The following is a 22,130-nucleotide window of genomic DNA, read 5'->3' on the forward strand; positions in this document are numbered from 1 at the left end:
ACACCTCCATGTGTTTCGCGATCTAGTTAACGAACATATTGTTAACTAACCGTTGGTATGTTGCACCAGCATTCCTAGCCTGAATGGCATAACTTTGTAGAAGTATACATTATGCTCAATAATGAAGCGGGTATGCTCTTGGTCTGTAGGATTCATCACTATATGGTTATATCGAGAATATGCGTCCATGAAAGACATGAGCTCATGACCAGCTGTTGCGTCTAGTAACTGATCAATTCTAGAAAATGGGAAACAATCTTTAGGACAGGCCTTGTTGAGATTGAATAAGTCAATACAAGTTCTCCACTTCCCATTTGGTTTTGGGACTAGAATGGGATTAGCAACCCATGTCAGATATTCTGCTTCCCTAATAAAATTGTATTTAAGTAGGCGAGCTACTACTTCTTCTAAAGCTTCTGATCATTCTCTCCCCAAAAGCCTTCGTTTATGGGACTTTGCAGGCACATTCTTGTCCAAATTCAAAATATGCATTATAACACTCAGAATGATTCCCGCCATATCTTTGTGCGACCAGGCGAAGATGTCCAGGTTCTTTCTCAAGAATTTAACTAGCTTTTTTTTTCCTTTCACCTCCAAGGTTTTTTTCAACTATTACAACTCTTGAAGGTGTCTCTGGGTCGATACTGATTTCCTCGAGCTCCTCCACAACTTGGAGCTCAGACCTATCCTCCCCTAATCATAGATCGATAATCTACTTTGGGCGACCTTGTTATCTCCTTCTTGTGGTTCTTCTGCCCCACAGGTAACTTCCATTACTTGGGGCTCCTCTCCTGCCTTAACTATGACCATTGCATGCTTCCTGGGTTGTGATTTTCCCCTCATGGAAATGTTGCAGCATTCTTTGGCATCGAGCGGTCTCCTCTAATGGTACATATACATGAAGTTGAGGAAAACTTCATTGACAGGTGTTGGATCGAGGTGATCGCCTCAAAAACCATCAGCGCAGTTCATCCCAAAATCGCATTATACGCAGCTAGACAATCGATTACAACAAACTCGAGTATTTTAGAAACAGTTTATGTATCTTCTCCTAACATAACTACCAGTCTGATTGTCCTAATGGTTGTTGTTCCTTCACCTGAGAATCTGTACAAATTCATTGAGGTAACCTTAAGATCAGCTAGGGACAATTCCATTTTTTCTAGGGTGGACCTGAATAGCACATTTACTAAGCTCCAATTATCAATCAATATTCTTCGCACCCTTCGGTTGGCGAGCTGAACGGTTACCACCAGTGGGTCAATATGTGGGAACTGAATGTGGCTAGCGTCCACTTCCGTGAAAATGATTGGTTGTTTTTCCAACTGATGTTGTTTTGATAATCATTTCTCTGAGATAAATTCACCATCGTTTTGAGTTTTCAGCTCCTGTATATAACTCTTTTGGATGCCACTACTCGAGCCTGCCAAATGGGGTCCTTTGGCAATTGTGGTTATATCTCCTCCTACGATTGGAGGAGGGTCAACTTGGTTCCCCTAATTTGTTTGAGGTCTGGGTTGACCAATTGCAGTTTCTGGAGCTAGACAAGGATTAACTGATTGGGAACTACTTGGTTTTGAGCATATTAGGCTACAGTCCAAATAGAATGAGAGTTTCGATCTCGTTCTTAATTGTCAGCAATCATTAGTGTTATGGGCGATGTCTTTGTGATATCGAAAAAAATTAGAGGGATCTCTCTTCGCCTTCTAGTGCCTCGATGGCTGTGGTTTCTTCCACAGAAGGTGATTAGAGTACGCTGGAAAAATATGTTCCCATGTACCGGTCAGGTCAGTGTAGGTGGCATAGATGGGCTTGAATTTCTTCTCGAGCTTGTTATTCTTTGTGCCACTCTAGTCACCCTCTCCATTCCCTTTCCTTTTATTGTTTCCCACATGGTTATTCTTAGTAACAGGTTGAGCCATAGCTGCAACATCTGTCATCACTCTAGCAGGCTAAATGGGGATCTGGCAGGTTCCTACAACAACAGATCATGCCTCCTCCAAATTTATCCATTCCTGAGCCCCAACCAAGAGCTCATATACACTTTTAACTCCTTTTCACTGTGGCTCCTGCAATAAGTTGCCTCATACCTTGATTCCTATCCACATCGCCATGAACTTGGAGCTATCATTAACATCTCTAGCTTGTACTGCAAAAATGTTGAACTTGCTCAGATATGCTTTCAAGGACTCACCAGGTTGTTGTTTTATGTTGGCCGATGAGTCAAAATGCTCTCTTAAACTCTGAAGACAACTTCTTCCACGAGGTGATCTAATGTCTTTTTTATTTAATGAACCACTATTTGGCGGGCCTGGTTAGAGTTGCGGGGAACAAAATACATCTTAGGTCAAACATATCATTGTGGGCCATCATCAGCATATTTAACGTCCCAAGGTTGTTGGATGGATCTGAGTTTCCATCAAATGCAGGCATGGTCGGCATCCTGAATCCAACAAGATATGGAGCTGCAGCAATGTTTGGAGCAAAAGGCTCGAACTCCTTATCAGAATCACAATCATCAAGTCCATTTCCAGGTAAAAGCCTCTTCATTTGCTCCTCCACAAGGCCAGTTGCTCAAGGGTTGTATCTTTGGTGTCTAGATTAGCTGGGGACTGATCGCCAACCCCCATCCTATTCTACGCATTAGATGGGTTGCTTTCCCTCCATGTTTAAGCTTTGTTAGGTGGGACGTTCCCATTGTCGTGCACGATAGATGGTCCTCCCCCATGCTGACTCAGATGATTTCTCAGGTCGCTTTCAGCCCTACTTCCATGCTGGCTCCCCGTCCAGTCACTTCTATTAGCGAAACTTACGACCTACAGTTGAGATCACGGATTTGGATTACTAGCCAAGGTTAAGGTTATGGCTCATAGATGTCCACTGACGAGGGTGAGGGGGGGGGGGGGGGGAATTCAACCTGCTATCCCCCTGAAGTGGAACGTTTCTCTGTGGGAGCAGTTGTGTTGGATATCTAACTGGTTATGGCGGGTTCCTTATCGACGAGGCTATCCTCATCTCATCCAGGTGTACAAAGTTAGCCCGTCATGGTTCTACTTTGATCTCCCAAGTCCTCTATGTCTGTGGCTCTTATCATAGTTGTTGATGCTCAAAATCTCACCAAGGGAAAATATGAGATCGATGCCATGAAGCCCCCATTTACATGACATAGAAGCCATGGCTTCGCTCGGCCACACTCGGACACCAGGTGGCCTCGCTAGGCCTCGCTCGGCCACCCCAGCACGCACCAGGTGGCCTCACTCGGCCACACTCGGACACACCAGGTGGCTTCGCTCGGCTAAGCCTGCACGCACCAGGTGGCCTCGCTCGGCCACGCCCGCACGCCTGGTGGCCTCGCAAATATGGGCACGAGTCATCTAGGCCCGAATGGCCTCGCCCATGCCCACGGAGTGGCCTCGCCATCTAGACCCCGTGGTGGCCTCGCCCATGCCCACGGAGTGGCCTCGCCATCTAGGCCCCGTGGTGGCCTCGCCCATGCCCACGGAGTGGCCTCACCATCAAGGCCCCGCCATGGCCTCGCCCATGCCCACGTAGTGGCCTCGCCCATGCCCATGGAGTGGCCTCGACCATGCCCACGGAGTGGCCTCGCCATCAAGGCCCCGCCATGGCCTCGCCCATGCCCACGTAGTGGCCTCGTGGTGGCCTCGCCCATGCCCATGGAGTGGCCTCGCCATCTAGGCCTCGCCATGGACTCGCCCATGCCCACGGAGTGGCCTCGCCATCTAGGCCTCGTGGTGGCCTCGCCCATGCCCACGGAGTGGCCTCGCCATCTAGGCCTCGCCATGGACTCGCCCATGCCCACGGAGTGGCCTCGCCATCTAGGCCTCGTGGTGGCCTCGCCCATGCCCACGGAGTGGCCTCGCCATCAACGCCCCGTGGTGGCCTCGCCCATGCCCACGGAGTAGCCTCACCATCTAGGCCCCGTGGTGGCCTCGCCCATGCCCACGGAGTGGCCTCGCCATCTAGGCCCCGTGATGGCCTCGCCCATGGCTCCAGAGTGGCCTCGCCATGTAGGCCAAGTGGTGGCCTCGCCCATGCCCACGGAGTTGCCTCGCCATCTAGGCCCCGTGGTGGCCTCGCCCATGCCCACGGAGTGGCCTCACCATCTAGGCCCCGTGATGGCCTCGTCCATGGCCTCATGGAGGTCACATCCGTAGCACACTCAGCCTCGTGAACAGCCAAGAGAGCCGCGCCATCAATAAGCCTTCCAAGGGGGCCTCACGAAGGAATGAGAGCTACGTCACCTAGTGGCCACATGAGTAGAGCCATGCACCAAGGGTCCCATTCCTTACACCTTGAGACCCCTATGCTTAGAGGCTCCTATACGAGTCGAATGGGATAATACTTGTATGAGCTAGTACTGAGTACGGACACCAGTATCAGTGGGACTGCTGGGATAAGAGTTATGGCCCGTACGCCTACGGCCAAGGGTCAGAGTCGACACCACTACCACCTGCGCCACTATGCCTGCCACCACTCATAAAACATGGGTACAGACAAGTATTGGAGACATCCTCCTGACACATGCTCCTGTACTGGAGGTACGACCACAACCTCTGAAGCCACTCCCCTGACATAGTACTTATGTACCACTTGGTCTCCTGGACCACCATGTACCTAAGGCCATTAAAGCCTACTATAAAATGAACTTGAACACCACTTGAAAGGGGGTATTGGAAATTTTACTATAGCAAAGGCTTGAGTGTGAATGAAAGACTGAATTCTCCATTATTGTTCTATCATTGTTCTTGAGTGATTGTTTAAGTTTCTACAGCTTTTCCATTAGAGACCTTGACTTGATAATTTTTCCAACTCAACTTAGTTGACGAGTTCTCACCGTCAACAGTTTGGCGCCGTCTGTGGGAACGTTAATTTCAAGCTACTGTTCCACCATTGTTTCCGGCAAGAATAAAATGCCAAGACGTTCAAAGAGACTAAGGGAGCCACGAGAGGTAGAGGTTCACCTGAACAGAATCCAGCTGAAGGCCTCCATGAAGGATGCTCCTCCACCTAGAGACGTGGAGCCCCCAAAGGACCCTGAGGTTCGCGGAGGTGATAGAGTGGCCTCGTCACTGGCCGCTCCACCTGGATAAAGTCCTCCAAGAGCACCACCGGGAAATGGTAATGAGTTCCCTCCTCCAAAACCACCGCAGGTACCGAACTCCGGCCGGCAGGACTCGGGCCCTTCTGCCCGTAGGCATGATAAGCACCCCCGGGTCGATTCTGTGAGCTCGAGTTCAAAATCTCAGTTTTATGAAGAGGAAATACGTGAGCTCCACCGTAAGAACCAAAGGTTGGAAACCACCTTGGAGAACATGCAAGAGGTCCTGAACGGCCTGTTGCAGGGTAAGTCGAGCGTGACCTTACCTAAAAGGAAGGAGAAGGGCAAGGATGGGGTGGAGACCACTGTACCGGTAAATGATGGGAGAACCCGACACTCAACCAGTAACACCCCCCGAGCGAAGCAACGTGAGCACCCTGAACCGCCTAAGCAGGCCCAGAAACCAGCGCCGAGGACCAACGCTGCCCCTCGCAATGAGGACGAGGTCACCTCTAAAAGAGCACCCTCAGACTTACGGAAGGAGCTCAATAAAAAGAGGGCGGGCAAAGGGACCAAGCCCCCTGTGGCGCCTTGAGAAGGCAAGGGAAAGGCGGATCTTAGCCCGTCCGCTCTGAGGGACACTCTAAGCAAGAGGAGGCAGGACCTGGACACGGAGATGAGGAGCCTGCGAAGCAAGATCGTCACCGCATCAGGCGGCCAGGTCTTCGAGGAAGAATTCAACCATGAGTCACCCTTCGTCAGAGAGATCCAGGCCATCAGGCTCCCTGCCAACTTTAAAGAGCCCCACATGACCCCCTACGAAGGAGACACGGATCCAAAATATCATCTAGATACATTTAATGACCTGATGAAGCTGAGGGGAATTGGCTGCGGGGTGCGATGTCATTGCTTCGCTGTTACCTTAGGAGGACCTGCCTACAAATGGTTCAGGAGGCTTAGACTGGGGTCCATCCGATCTTGGCAGCAACTTTCTGATGAATTCCTCCAGCAGCACCACACCATGCGAGATTACACAATGCCAGGCACCAGCCTCGCCAATGTGAAACAAGGAGAAAATGAGAGTTTGAAGAGCTATATCCACCGGTTCAATATGGAGGCGGCTAAGGTAGAGTTTGAAAATGGCCATCACCGCTGGAGTATGCCCAGGGAGCAAGTTATGGGATAACATGCTCAAGAGAGAGGTCACGGACTTGGATGATTTCTACGAGCGGGCACAAAAGTACATTCGCGTTGAGGATGGTCACGAAAACCTTAAAGTTGGAAAAGGCCCATCGCCCCCGAAACCTTCTGCCCAGAAAAACCAAAGTCGTGTCAAGAAGAAGGGTGTATATGAGGGAACGAGGGACGATCGTCCCCGTAAGCACCAACGCTTTGGCGAGCGCATACAGAGCCCCTACACTTTTTACACAGACCTCACCCATGCGAGAGAGGATATTTTCGTTACGAACGAAAACCGGGTCTCTTTTAGAAGGCCCCCGCCAATAAAAAAGGATCGGTCTAAAAGAGACCCAGGCAAGTATTGCCAATATCACAAGGATATCGGCCACACCACCGTGGAGTGCATCCATTTGAAGGTGGAAAACGAGGAGCTCATCCGCCGAGGACATTTGGGCAGATATGTGCGCAAGGAGAACCAAAGGCCAGAAGAAGGAGAGTTCCCTCCGCGGGCACGAGGGGTGGCCCCAGAAGTGCAGGGAGAGGTCAAGATTATATTCGGAGCACCAGGATTCGGAGGCGATTCAAGGAAGGGGCGAGACAAGTATGCCAAGGAGGCCAGACGAAGTCCACCACCTTGTGTTTTAAGTTTGGAGCAGCGCCCCCCGAAGAGCTTCAAAGGCGAGAATGACTCAAGAACTTTCACTGAAGAAGATGCACAGGGGGTGCGTTTCCCTCATAATGACCCCCTGGTGCTAACCGCCCAGCTTGCTAACATGAGGGTACGTCAGGTCATGGTGGATAACGGGAGCTCTGTGGACATTTTGTATCGACCAGCGCTGGAGAAGATGGGGTTGAGCCTCCGTCACCTAAAACCTTGCACTACGACTTTGTATGGGTTTACGGGAGATTCGATGCAACCCCTAGGGACAATCGAATTAGCCCTCACCATGGGGGAGTAACCCAAGCAAACCACCATAATGGCTAACTTTGTCATGGTGGAGTGCACCTCAGCCTTCAATGCGGTATTAGGGAGACCCTCTCTGAGAGAATTGAAGGCGATAACTTCTGTGTATCACCTAGCTATGAAATTCCCAACCCCTGGGGGAGTAGCATGAGTGAAAGGGGAGCAGAAGGAAGCAAGGGAATGCTATAACATGTCCCTCCGCGCAGCCACCAAACCATCTATACCAATGACAATGGCTGTGTATGAAGGAGCGACCCACACAAGTTAGATCCGCACAAGATTGGACCCACGGGTTACAGAGCCTCTCAAGAAGTACTACCAGCAAGGCTTTAGCTCTCAAGGCCAAAAGAACCTATGTTTAGTTTGTTCTTCGTTGTTTTAGCTTAAGCAAGTAAGAATCAAAGAGGCTACCTAGGTAACCTTCTAGTTAGATGTAACCCCCTTTTTTATTTACAAAGTCAGTTGTAAACCGCGTGTTATGAATGAAACTGTTTGCAACTTCATGTGTTATTTTTCTTCGCTACGCGAGCATCAGCCAAAGTGTCAGCCAAACTAAATTTCACCAAACACTTGGGGGGCAGGACAGGAGGCAATAACATGCAGCTAGCGAGGGGAACCTAAAAAGGGCCCCCTAACGAAGGATCCTAAAAAGGACCCCTTGCCCTCCTAAAAAGGAGACTCCTAAAAAAGAGGCTCCTAAAAAAGACCCTCTAATAGGGGATCTTAAAAAGGGCCCTCCATCAGGAGGAAGTGGCCCGTGAAGACAAAGCAAGCAACAAGCAGGAGAACCCAAAGAAGGACCCCTTGCACCGGGATCCTAAAAAGGATCCTATGCACCAGGAGGATCCTAAAAAGGGCCCTCCATCAGGAGGACCCAAAAGGGACCATGGCCCTAAAAAGGACCCTTTAATGGGAGGTCCTAGAAGGACCCCTTATATCGGGGCCTTAGGCGAAGTCCTTAAATACAGAAAATAGGGAGAGGACCTTGCAAGGCATCCCTTGGGTTTACAAGGATTAGCTACCCTTGTGAACATCAAGGAGGCCCAAAGATCTTACGAAAGAAAAATATATAGTGACAACACTAATAAGTCTAGAGCGGCCACCAAGCCGTCTAGCCAAAAAGGGTCCTAAAAAAGACCCTTGAAAAAATAGTACTATGCATAATGACGAGAGGGACGCTTCTAGCAAAAAATAATAAGCGCGCGTAAGAATATATAAAAGGATAGCTAGGACCCAAGGGGTCAAAATATCCTTATAGGAGTAATCAAGGGGCACCAAAAGAGGTCCCAGTGAACCCTTTCACATGGGCTCCCAAGGACCTCCAGCCTGGTAAATAAAAGAGGGGAACCAACCAAACCCCATCATACGAATGCAGTAGAATAAGAGACACTCCACATGGCCGCTCGAGCGATGGCATGCTCACCAAAAGAAGAGAAATCAAAATTGGGATCCTGCCTCCATACGTTGTAAAGGGCACGGTCTATGGACCTGTACTCAATGACAGTCTTCTCTGCCTCCAAGGAAGCACTTCTGTCCTACAACGGGTCCTGGTAACCTCAACTTCGGCCCTTGCAGTCTGGAGTTCGACCCTGATAGACTCGACTTCAGACTCTAAATAAGTAACCCTCTCCTGCGACACCGTCACGATATCCTTGGTCGCATGGAGTTTGCTCTTCAGGATGGCAACTTGGTCCTTCAGCTCCTTGGCCTTGGCAACCGCCTTCAGCTTCCTCCTCGACAAGGTGGCAAGTTCGGCCCGAACCTTCTTTAGCTCAGACTGGGTTTTCTCAAGATCTTTCTCGAGCTCCTGGACCCGGGCTGTAAGGCAGTCCCTCTCAGCAGTAGACGCAGAGAGGTTGCTAGACGAGTCAGGAAACCGTAGAGCCACAATATTGTCCTGCAAAAATAGACCAAAAGGATGTATTAGTCTCCAAATAGATACCCCAAGAAATTAGCCCATGGAAAAACTATGGAAAAAGTGAGGTGATGGGGGATTGAACCACTTACCTCTTGAAGGAAGGGTTCTCTAAACCACTAAGCCAAGGAAGTAAGGTGAAAATATTAAGCCACGCATGAAGGCCTACTTATAAGAACTAAGGTGAATCGTCTACAAGAGCACCTAAAGGTACTCTCCTAGACTGGGGGGGAAGTATTGATGCTCAAAATCTCACCAAGGGAAAATATAAGATCGATCCAATGAAGCCCCCATTTATACGACATAGAAGCCATGGCCTCGCTCGGCCACGCTCGGACACCAGGTGGCCTCGCTTGGCCACGCCCGCACGCACCAGGTGGCCTCGCTCGGCCACCCCGGCACGCACTAGGTGGCCTCACTTGGCCACACTCGGACACACCAGGTGGCCTCGCTCGGCCAAGCCTGCACGCACCAGGTGGCCTCGCTCGGCCAAGCCTGCACGCACCAGGTGGCCTCGCTCGGCCACGCCTGCATGCCTGGTGGCCTCGCAAATATGGGCAGGCTGTAACGTCCTGCATTTTCGGGTACCTTTAAACGACTCAAGTCGGTATTTTTCCCCCGGGTTAAGAATATTATTTTAAATAATATTATATTTTGTTTGTAAGTATTCCATGAGTTATTGCTAGCCAAAATATGAATTTTGTGATTTTAAAAGTCAAGATAAGACTTTCGGTCTTGGACCGACACAAAAACCCTGATCGGGTAAAAATCTCGGAAAATAAAACGAAAAATCATGGAAATTATATTTTGGGCATAAAATACATTCATAAAAGTTAAAGTTTGGTCAAAAATAATAAACCTAAAAGAAAATGGAAATTTTAGGGGATTTTGTGTTAAATGCCTAATTTTGCCGAAATGGGGAATTTTATTCCATGAATGGACCTTAGGTTAAATTTTATTATGTGATTAATTAAATTAAATGTGAGAGGCATTTAATTTAATTAATTAATGTTAAGTTTGGTGATTAAAACTTAATAAGAGTGAAAAAATGTGTCAAAAGTCAATTTGGACTTTTCTTCTTATAAACCTTTATTAACCTTTATAAAAAAATAAAAAATAATAAAAAAAAAATTAATGGTCACATATATGGAAAAGGGTGGCTGGCCATGTGCTATTTTAGAGTGGTGTGAACCCAATTTTATAAAATTCAAATCCCATTTAATTAAGAAGTCAAGTGGGCAAGTGGGTAGAAAAGCACTCAAGTGTTTTGTGATATTTTGAAGAGTTGTGTGAGCCATTCTAACCCCCAAATCCGACCACTCTCCCTCCCTCATTCACTCTCATCTGATTTTTGAAGACTCTCTCAAGTGTTCTCTCCATTTTCAACCCCAAGAACACCAAAGAAACTTGGAAGCTAAGTCTTGGTCTAGGAAGGGTTTTCCCTAAGGTAAAGTTTCATTAATCTAGACTTTTGTCAAGTTTTAATCATAGAGTTTGAAATAGCTAATTACCTATGTTGTTGGAGGAAGTTGGTTAGGGTTTTTGAAAGGTTTTGAAGGAGTCAAAGCTTATAGGAAGGTCCAAACCTTAAGCAAGAGCACCAAAGAGGTAAAAAGTTTACTTTTGATGATTTTGTCGTAGGGTTTTTAGTTTTAAGCATTATTTTGTATATCTAATGCTTAGAGTTTCTTGTTGATGATGTAATAAGGTTATGGTAGTTGTTTAATAATTTTTATGATGCATGTGTATTGATTTTTTGAAAATGGGAACCAAAATCCCCAAGGGTTTTGTAGGATACCCTAAAACAAAACATGTTTTAAGCTGTGACTTCCAAGGGGTCAAGTAGCCACTGTATATTGTTTTTGTAAAATTTAATTGTACTGTTATGTTGTTGAGATTGAGTACATAAAATTGAGCTTTTGAAACACTAAAAAATGTTTAGAAATGAGTAAGTTATGCTATTTCAAAGTTTAGGTAAAAAACTGTTTTTTCGTATTATCATTTTCGGAAGCAAGTTTGGACAGCCACTGTATAGGGCAAATGAACCCAGTTTTTTCTAAACTTTTGTCTACATATTTCTGGCATAACCTATTATTCCACTTTAAAATTTGGTAAGAAAATATTGAACGGTTTGAAAGTTATTGACTGTCAAAGTTTGGGAAAAATAAGGACTTGAAAATAAGGTCATTTTTACCTCATTGTTGGAAAATGATTTCACCAATAAAAAATGCTCATTTTGACCTAAGATTTTACAAAGACCTAAATGGCATAACAAAAATGGAATTGGGAAATTTTGGTAACAATTGGGTAAGTAAATTTCACGTTATGAGCTAACGAAGTATGTAGTTAAAAACGTGAAAAATAAGTTTTTCACACTTAGTGTAAAAATGAGATTTTGGAACATAAGGTAAAAAGTAAAATTTTGCTTATTTCAAGATATAAATTGGTAAGTCTTGAAATCATATTTTCACTAAAATTATCCCTTTGAGTTTAAATGAATTATTTTTATTAAAGAGTTTTTATTCTTTCTAAAAATAAGAGATTTAATTTATTAATAGTTAATAAATTAAAAGAGGGTTTAAAACCCTATATTTTGAGAAAATAATTAAATAAATTATTTTCCTAGTAAGTAAAATTGATTAATTGCTTTTGGAAAATTAATTAGTCAAGATGAGAAATTTATAACGGTTTTCCTAATTAAGACAAATTAGGCAATTTTCTTAAAACGGTTTTTAGATATTAAAAACCTTAAGAAAACAAAAAGGAAAATTTAAAGAGTTTATTTTCTTTAAAAATAATTAAGGAATTTATTTGTATTTTCTGGATATAATACCGGCTAAAATCTTACATATTTTAACCGACTAGTCGAAAGTGCAGGTTAATAGCGATACCTTGAAAGAGTAAGATTTTTAGCGGGTTGTGGGGAAATACCATTGTGATACCCGAGCCTAGGTATCGAGACCTTAGGATAGGTCTCCCCGAGACTTAGGGTTTAGTCTCGAATATTTTGTATAACTTTCCTTAATGGGTTTAAAACCAAATAAGGATTGTAAATCCTTACAAATGACTTTTATTAAAATGACCAAACTGCCCAAAATAATAATAATGAATTATGAGTGCCATAATTAATCCGAGTATACTGTATGGATAACTACAGTAGTGGCTAAGCGTAACTGGACTGAACGTTGGAGGGTGAAAACTTGCTGAGCGCTAAGGACTCCAAGTAAGTCAACTTATATTGTATGGCTGCAACATGAAATGATTATTGTCTTGTATGTTAGTATAGGGATACATGCATATATATAGGCTGTCATAGAAAGTTGCTTAGAGACGTTAGTCTAGTGAGTGCTGATTTAGAAAATATGAACGGTAGAAGTCCGTCATATCCTAGACGGTTGATCCCCGTCACACTGCTTGATTTTATTTATGTCCGGTTCATTACCGCGACGAGTGGCCATGAGATGAGGATAAGCTGGTTAAACCTAGGGGCGCCAAGATAAATGGGACCTAGGGGCCCTCATGCTTACTTAATCATTGGACGGTTAGAATCCGAGCAAGTGCTCTGATAAGTTATTCCCAGATAGCAGCCGTGAATATTGGCCATTCGGTGAGAGTGCCTAGAGATACTAGGGGTTGCCAAGATTGAGTGAGGCTGAACACCCTAGGGGCAACTGCTCACCAGCACCACTGATTAACATAGAAGTATCCGCAAAACCGTGTAAATTGGATTACACTCTTGGATATGTAGCGATGCCCTAGGTAACACGATAGTTACCCTTGATGAGAATATTTATTGGCTAGATCTTAGTGTGGGGACTCAGTTCTCTTTTACAGATTAGCAATTATGTTGGAGGGCGCGTTACGCATGAATTGTTGGAAATTGTCGAGCGTTGGTCTCGAATTATGTTGTGATATAATATATCTGCTTGCTCTGGGATTTTCTGAGCGCAGGGATATAATTGTTGATAAGATATAGTTGTGATATAATATATCTGCTTGCTCTGGGATTTTCTGAGTGCAGGGATATAATTGTTGATAAGATGTAGTTGTGATATAATATATCTGCTTGCTCTGGGATTTTCTGAGTGCAGGGATACAATTGTTGATAAGATATAGTTGTGGTATAATATATCTGCTTGTTCTGGGATTTTTCTGAGTGCAGGATTTTTATCTAGTTACAAATTAATTTATCATTGGTTATCAGGCATGACCATAAGTTTGACAGGACGCTTTAGCGTTCTTGAAATTGATTGTGTAGGGTCCGGATGGGTCCGGATCCCTATTTCTCTATCTGCTTTGTTTGGAAGTTGATCTTACTAAGCGTTTTCGCTTACCTAGTTGTTTCATGTTGTAGGTAAGGGCAAGGGCAAGGCAGAGCAGTGAGCACTGGAGTCTTCCTTGCAAATGTACATGTGGACCGACCTTTTGGGAAGCCTTTTTATTTTTGGAAATGTTGTGTAATTTTCCTAAACTAGGCTCACTCTAATCTTTATAAAACATGTTTGTAACTAAATGTTAAGTATGGCCATACGACTTTTTAAAAAGTTTTTTTTTCTATGGGTTTTTGAGACATTTTGTTAAATGAAAACATTTATATTTCCGCATTATCGAGTCTTGAAAATCCGGGTCGTTACACAGGCATCATCTAGGCCCGAATGGCCTCGCCCATGCCCACGGAGTGGCCTCGCCATCTAGGCCCCGCCATGGCCTCGCCCATGCCCACGTAGTGGCCTCGTGGTGGCCTCGCCCATGCCCACGGAGTGGCCTCGCCATCTAGGCCCCGTGGTGGCCTCGCCCATGCCCACGGAGTGGCCTCGCCATCTAGGCCCCGTGATGGCCTCGCCCATGGCCTCATGGAGGTCACATCCGTAGCACACTCGGCCTCGTGAACAGTCAAGAGAGCCGCGCCATCAATAAGCCTTCCAAGGGTGCCTCACGAAGGAATGAGAGCTACGTCACCTAGTGGCCACATGAGTAGATCCATGCACCAAGGGTCCCATTCCTTACACCTTGAGACCCCTATGCTTAGAGGATCCTATACGAGTCGAATGGGACATACTTGTACGATCTAGTACTGAGTACGGACACCAGTATCAGTGGGATTGCTGGGATAAGAGTTATGGCCCGTACGCCTACGGCCAAGGGTCAGAGTCGACACAACTACCACCTGCGCCACTATGCCTGCCACCACTCATCAAACATGGGTACAGACAAGTATTGGAGACTTCCTCCTGACACCTGCTCCTGTACTGGAGGTACGACCACAACCTCTGAAGCCACTACCCTGACATAGTACTTATGTACCACTTGGTCTCCTGGACCACCATGTACCTAAGGCCATTAAAGCCTACTATAAAATGAACTTGAACACCACCTGAAAGGGGGTATTGGAAATTTTACTATAGCAAAGGCTTGAGTGTGAATGAAAGACTGAATTCTCCATTATTGTTCTATCATTGTTCTTGAGTGATTGTTTAAGTTTCTACAGCTTTTCCATTAGAGACCTTGACTTGATAATTTTTCCAACTCAACTTAGTTGACGAGTTCTCACTGTCAACAGTAGTAAACATGGATTAGCTGGGGCATTTTGTCTCCGTGAATTGGTCCCAGCTCGCCGTGTTGGGTTATTGTGAACATTCCTTAGAATCTTTTCAGAAGGCACGGAGCTGGGGGTTGCAGTTCTAACCGATCTACTAACATGGGGATGATGGTTCCTGTGAGGATTAGCAGGTTGATCACTCCACTAATTTCACTCGAAAGGTATAGATCTCGGAGTTTTCGTCGTGACCGAATGACTAGGATTCGATCGATTATTCTTGTGGGACCTATGGGATCCACTTTGCCTCTTTCCGATGTATGCATTAGTTGCAAGAGGGGGTATTCTCCCCGATCTGCCTGTTAGCCAGAAGGAGATGGCTCATTAATTGGGAATTCTTCATCTCAATGGCTGTTAGAAATCCTGTATTAGGATTTTTGGGCATGATGCTGAACTCCCAATATCGTCTTGGCCCACATGTTGCTTTCTAGGGCGTTGCTGAACGTCTAGGCCTTTTTCAGTGGGAACGGACGTATAATCACTACACCAAACACCCATTACCATAACACACCATTATAATACTATTTAAAAAGAGTTATGGTATATTATCAAAATTTCGGCGGCAACTAAAATAAAAAAGCGCCATCTTTCCCGTGTACAGTAACTCCCTTTCCCGTGTACACATTTCCCCTCTACCCATTTCCAATCTCATTTTCTTCAATCTTTCTCCTCCTGGTCTCATTTTTCCTGGTATACCCATTTCCCTTTGACCCATTTCCGGCGATATAGGAGGCACATCTCCTCTCTCTCGGATCTCTTTCTCCCACCAAACCTCTCTCCTTCCCTCTTTCTCTCTCACCTGTCTTTATGGAGCCCGACCTTCCCTATCATCGGCAAACGGCGCAAATGACAGGGGCTCGTGGGTCTTGTGAAAACGATGGGCTCAGGGTCGTGGGTGGCTCGGTCTCACAGAGGCGGTGGGTGGCTCGGTCTCGCGGAGGGGGTGGGTGGCTCGGTCTTGCAGAGGGGTCCGAGCCCCCTCTTCTTTCTTCTTGAAATTTTGGTAAAATGTGAATCTCTCTAATTAAATTATTTATTTATTATATCTTCTTGAGGTGCAATTCTTCTCCTAACATACATTTCTTGTGTTGGTTGATTCAGACTAGCTTCTATATGAAGCTGTTTAATGTGAGCCTTTTATTTTGTAGTGTCATGGGATACACCTTACCATATATTTCACAATCCAACATGTGAAGGAAGCTAAAATAAACTTTATCATCTGATGTGTTATCATGTTGAAACTGAATGCTGATTATATCTCTCTTTCTTTTGTTGATTTTTTTTAATCACTCTTTCTTTAGTTGATTTTTTTTAATCCCTATTTCTTTAGTTGATTTATGACTTCTTAACTGTGCTCTTTTTGTTTCTCTACTTTGGTAGGATTGTATTTGGATACGATGAGGGAGCCATCGTGGTTAAAATTGGTCGAGAAGAACCAGTTGCCAACATGGACAATGGGGGGAAAATAATTTGGGCGAAGCATAATGAAGTTCAAATTGTGAATATCAAAAGTGTTGGGAATACAGAGGTTTGATCATCCTACTTGCTCAAAATTCTATCTGAAATTGAGCCTAGACTCATGTTCTTTGTATATTTATTTTGTATGAAAATAATAAATCAACTTTTTGTTTGATTTGACTTAGCATTTTTTAGAACTAATTCTTGTATTCCACTACTCAGGTCGCAGATGGAGAACGATTGCCTTTGGTCATCAAGGAATTGGGAACATGTGATCTTTATCCTCAAGTAAGTTAAAATATTTAATGTAGCCTATGCAGGTAAAAATGATGCTGCTTTGGTTTAGTGCAGTTTATTACCTCTTGTTGTTGGCTCTATGTGCTTACATTATACATAGTTTAGACTAATGGAAGGTATACAATTCATTATCCCCATCAGTAATGGGCAAGCCTTACACATTTTTGTATCATAGATTATTATTTTCATGTTAGAAAGATTACGTACTTCCCTTAAATTTTTAGTGTCTACCCTAAGGTGGTGTTTTGTTTGGATGGAATGGAAAGAAAAAAAAAAGTCCCTTTGTTTGGTTACTTAAATGCATGGGCGCAGCTATTCTATTGTAATGACTATTCCTACAACTAATGGAGGTGTCATTCCTAAATAAAATGTATGGAGTGACCATTTCATTTTTACAGTTTTTTTCCCCAAATTGTTTATATGAAATCAGTCTTAACACTACCTATTTGACTTTTTTTCCTCCTCTCTCTTTTGATTGTTTTTCTTTCCTTTGTTTTTTTCTCCCTGCCTTAAACTAGTTATATTGGCTCAAATATTAATGATTTTTCTAGTCAAATTATTAGAGAAACCATTCCACTATAAAATTAATAGAAAATTCCAACCAAACAATCGAATAAATTCTTACTGCATTCCCTTTCTGCGAAAATATTGATGAATTTAAGATATTAGTTTTGTAATCCTTATTAGTTAATATTCTCCTTATTACAATTATTCAATCCTACATAGGTTTCTATTAAAGTCAACTCAAGAATAAGTGAATAAGAGGGATAGAGTTTGCTCTTTAGCCCACTATGTCGTGAGTTTTTACCATCGTTAGTATTGGCCCAGGTGGTTAGTAGGTGTTTGGTAGTTGATGATCAATTATTATAACAATGGATTGACATGATTGTTCACTCATACCAATGTATTTGCTGTCTTAAATACAATACCTCTAGATATTTAGTTATTGGTCTACTACGTCCTAAAGTCTTTGACTGCCTGGTCAACATAAAATGAGATGACTACTTTTATAGCTGTATCTGGTCTGAAAATATTCCAATGGTCTGCAGGATGTAATTGTTTAGCTTGTGACAATGTAAAGTCAGTTTCTAGCTTCACTTATTTTGCATTTAAACCAAAAATGAAGGTGTTTTACTTTGTTTTTGTGCAGCTTCCTAGTTTATCCTGAGTTAGAAACTAGAAACTCCATTCAGTTGCCATCTTATTGCCCAATGCAGGTATATATATTCTCCAGCACTAGCTCAACCAGTTAATATTACTATGCTGTGACTGTTACTTATAAGATCTTTCTAAGCAAAAAGATGAAAGTATCCTAATATTTTGATTGAACTTCAATTTCAAAGATCATTTGTTTCAGAATTTACATTTTGAAATATAGTATTTTTTGCATATGTGCTACATGTCTCTTTTGGTACTAGTAGCTTATTTGAGTCTAATTATAGCTCTGGTCCTTTGAACAACAGAGATCGAAATTCTGTGGTGGCACAAAATTCAAATAATTAGAAGGTTCGATAACATGCCATGATTATCAGGAAATCAAAATTCAAGAAAGTACACATGTATTAGGGGTCGGGGCTATTCCTCGTTCAATACTCGTCATTCTAAAAGATGATCTTGTTGATGTTGTTAAAGCAGGAGGTACCACATTCTTGTGATTTCAGATTTTCAGTTTTCTTGAATTTACTTCCTATTATCACTGATTTCTCGTGTCCTTTTGGGAAACTTCATCTTAGATTACTTCTATTTTCATTGTTTGAAACATCACTATGAATTATTGGGACACTTTTTCTTGCTTTACAGTTATTTGTTCATGCAAATTAAAGTATAACTTATTCAGCAGATATCGTAGAACCTCCTTAGCTCTCTTAATATCTTCTTGAACTTTAATTCATATCATAAATGATCTTTCAACTTTCTTTTACTATGTTTGATCCAGATTTTAGAAAATGACAATAATGTGGATGGAAAGCACGCCACCTTTCCTTCCCAAATAGTGGAAGATTTCTAACTGCTAGACCAAGAACAGTATAATAGTTGATTAATGAGTTTAGGGACTTGTGATAATACAATTTAAACTTCAAGTAAAATTTAATTTTAGAAGTAATTTGTGTCTACCAGTTTGATATATAAGAGTATGAAATTCTGTTTATTCAAATCCAAGGTAGAACTTTTTATTAGCTGGATAAAGAGCAGTCCAAATATATAGTACCAGTTTCTACAATAAATCAATAAAAATTTATTAGACATGCTGTATAATTTGATGTTCTCAAAAGTATGTTTGACATTGTAAGTGTTTCCCTATATTGAATCTATCAACTAATTATATTTATATTGTAGGTGAAGTTTCTCAAATATGCTTGATATTTTCCTATTTAATTCTGCATCAGATTTTGCTTTATTATTTATCCTTTTTAATTCTATTGTGTTCATAATGGTGGTAATGATATGTTGCTTTACAGATGACGTTATAGTCACTGGGGTCTTAACTGCAAGGTGGTCACCTGACTTAAAAGATGTTCGCTGCGACCTTGATCCTGTGTTGATTGCTAATCATGTGAGGTAAATGTAACAGCTCTGTTTGAAAGAAGAAACATTTTTCATTGTTGAGATGGTTGTTGTTCCATTGGAGTCATACATGGTACTAAAGAGAGGTAGTTCTTTTAATTTCATAAACTCTGCTTAGCCTTGGTGAACCTTGATCCCATCTTTCTTATGATGCATGGGATTTCACTTATGCAGCTAGTTGATGTTTCGAAGGGATAGAAAATGATTTGGTGGTAACTTTTTTAAGGGATGCTAAAGTAGTATCAGATAGATTGAAATAACTACCGATACTGAAAAGAGGCTCAAAACTTGTTACAAACTTACAAATATATTTCTATATTAAAATAATGCGAATAGGTTTTTGGAAAAAACCATAAAGTAGAAAACAGTTTTGTATTTCAACTTATCTAAGTATCAAAATTGGTTAGAAATTTTTCTCTTTCTTTCTTTCTTTTTTTTGGAGTGAAGCTTTGGTTACTATATGCACTTGACATACTTTTTATACACATATTTAGGAGAACAAATGAGCTGAAATCGAATATTACTATTCCTCATGATGTCATTATGAAATTCAATCAATTTTGGAACGAGTTTAAGGATACCCCTTTGAAAGGTAAGGCATCGTGGATTAATATATATCATTTTATAAATGAGTGTTCTTCTATCAATTCTTCAGCATCAATCAATTAGAGATCTTCATTAAAAAAGAAAATATTGGAAACTAGGCCCCCTTATATGTAAGACTGTTATGACTTCAATTTTTTTTAATGAAAATTATTCAGGGAGAAATGCAATATTACAAGGTGTTTGTCCACAAATTTTTGGACTCTTCACTGTAAAGCTTTCAGGTACATAGCTTTCTCATATAAATTCATGATTTGTTTATCTTAAGTTAAAGATTTTGAATGACTGTTAAACATTCACTACCAGCACCTTCTCTTTTTTCAACTTAGTTGCATTAACACTTATTGGAGGTGTGCAACACGTTGATGCTTTTGGAACCAAGGTACGAGGAGAGTCTCATTTACTTTTGGTTGGAGACCCAGGTACCTTTTCAATTTTCATTGCATACTTATAGGGTTCATTACTTAAATAAAATTCTATCAATTCAAGACTACTGCATTTATGCTATGCTTCAGTTGAAGAAGCTTTCTTTTCTTCAAAATTCTGATAGGAAATTAACAATCACTTAAATCTAGAAAAATAAGAACACCGTTGTATTTTGTCTAACTGATTCATGATATTTTATGAGTGTCTAAAGCCTGTAACCTATATGAATTTTCCTGTACAATACAATTAGGGTTATTACAAACAAGTTATCCATAGTATTCTATTGAGTGGTCCTTTAATGCAAATAATAGGTAGGGTAACTAATGTAAATAGTCTAAGGGTGGGAAAATATAAATTTTAGAGAGAAATTTTGAGAGCAAGAAAGTATAGAAGAAAGCTCCAGGACTGGACTTAAATAGTTCAAAACTTCAGGGTTTTATTTTCTCAATAGAAGACATTTCTTTACTGGTTGGATCCATGGACAAATGCAATATTTGCCAAACCATGTTAAATATTGGTATTGATGCTTTTGATATGTTCTTGTGCTCTTGATGTGTTTGTTGGGTGTTATTCTAAAGGTTATTAGTATAAGAGGTATTTTCTCCCTTATAACAATTGAGATATGGATTGCACGCCATTTTATAACTTGTCTTTTCGGGTAACAGATGCATTAGCTACATTAATTATAACTACAGAAAATTAGAATTACTGAAATTTTCCTTGAAAAATAGAAAACTGCCCAACCATTATTAATTTTTCCAATAAAAAAAGTTTTTCAAAGCTGAAAATTCTTCTCCAGTCCTTGTTAATTTATTCTTGTTTGGCTTGAGCAATGCAGCTCAGTTTAATTGTTTGTTGCTTTACCCTTCCCTTGGGGTTTCTGGTCCTTTTATTTTGCTCATTATATAGGTGGGAGTTATCTTATTATTTCAATATACCCAAATATATATATATATTTATATTACTATCATTGGTGAACAACTGCTAATGAGTTCAGATTCTTTTTTTGAATTTGTATGTAATCATTAAAGCATTATACGGAAAAAGTTACATGTATATGTATATATGTAGTAAATTTTTTTAAGGCTTTTCTCAGGTACCGGGAAATCTCAGTTCTTGAAATTTGCTGCAAAGTTAAGTAACAGATCTGTTGTCACTACTGGCTTAGGAAGCACTAGTGCTGGACTCACTGTCACTGCAGTCAAGGATGGAGGTATGTTTCTCATTTCTCCATCCTAAACTTGTATCCATGGAGTAAGGAATCTGACTGAAGTTGTGATTAGTTTGCGTTAACTTTTTGCATGGTTTGCCACCACCTTGCACATCCTAGTCCTGTTCCCCATCTCATTGTCTCTGCTCTTACTTTTCTCTCTGTATCTCCCTTTTTGCTCACACTTCAAGTCAGTAACTCTCTCAATGACTGAGAACATCTTTGCTATGATAACTAAATCTTTCATCAAAAAACTCCAATTCTTGCTTCCATGGGGCTAAATAATCTGATCAGATGGTTGTGATATGAAAGTAGTGATTTTCTGTCTTCATCTTTAAACCCATCCACTGAACAGTTAAGCCTTATTCTGATTGGTCATATTCCAACTTTTATTTTTGGTTGTTTGAGTTTGCTTGCCATGTTGTTTAGTTTGTTAGTTTATCATACATGCTTGTTTAATATCTATTGACAAATTTTAATTTTGTATTAATCTTTTTAAGTATTGATTATATTTTTTAGGTTGGGGATCGAATTGGCAAGGAGCATTGCAAAGTAATTTGCAAGAGGTATGGAATTTGTTCTTTTAACTCTTATTATTAATATCTTTAAAATATTAGAGGAGTTTGAATATCTTAAATATTCATCCATAGAGAAGTAGGTTCTGAGATTAAAATTGTGTGCTGTGGTGATAACGGAAGGCTGAAAACTTGTGTGTATTAGAGAAGTAGGTTCTGGAAAATTTATTTGTGTGCTGCGGTGATATAAGGAAGAAAAGTTATTGTGTGTTGTTTGAATTTTTTGACTTGGTATTGATAGATGGTTAGGTAAGCTTTTATATGTATAGATTAGATTTTTCAT

The 22,130-nt window shown here is 41.8% G+C and overlaps 1 long non-coding RNA gene across 2 annotated transcripts; it reads left to right on the plus strand.

The window, feature by feature from the left end:
* The first annotated feature begins 17,615 nt into the window (after positions 1–17,615).
* On the plus strand, positions 17,616–21,838 carry LOC133780412 (uncharacterized). 2 transcript variants are annotated; one of them, XR_009869296.1, is made up of 5 exons: positions 17,616–17,685; positions 17,932–18,106; positions 18,928–19,027; positions 21,159–21,275; positions 21,792–21,838. It is a non-coding gene; the product is annotated as an uncharacterized LOC133780412 (long non-coding RNA). The 2 variants fall into 2 exon arrangements; XR_009869295.1 differs by lacking the exons at positions 17,616–17,685; positions 17,932–18,106; positions 18,928–19,027 and adding an exon at positions 19,879–20,058.
* The last annotated feature ends 292 nt before the right edge of the window (positions 21,839–22,130 follow it).

This window comes from Humulus lupulus, chromosome 5 (genome assembly GCF_963169125.1).
Source record: "Humulus lupulus chromosome 5, drHumLupu1.1, whole genome shotgun sequence".
Taxonomy (NCBI): Eukaryota; Viridiplantae; Streptophyta; class Magnoliopsida; order Rosales; family Cannabaceae; genus Humulus; species Humulus lupulus.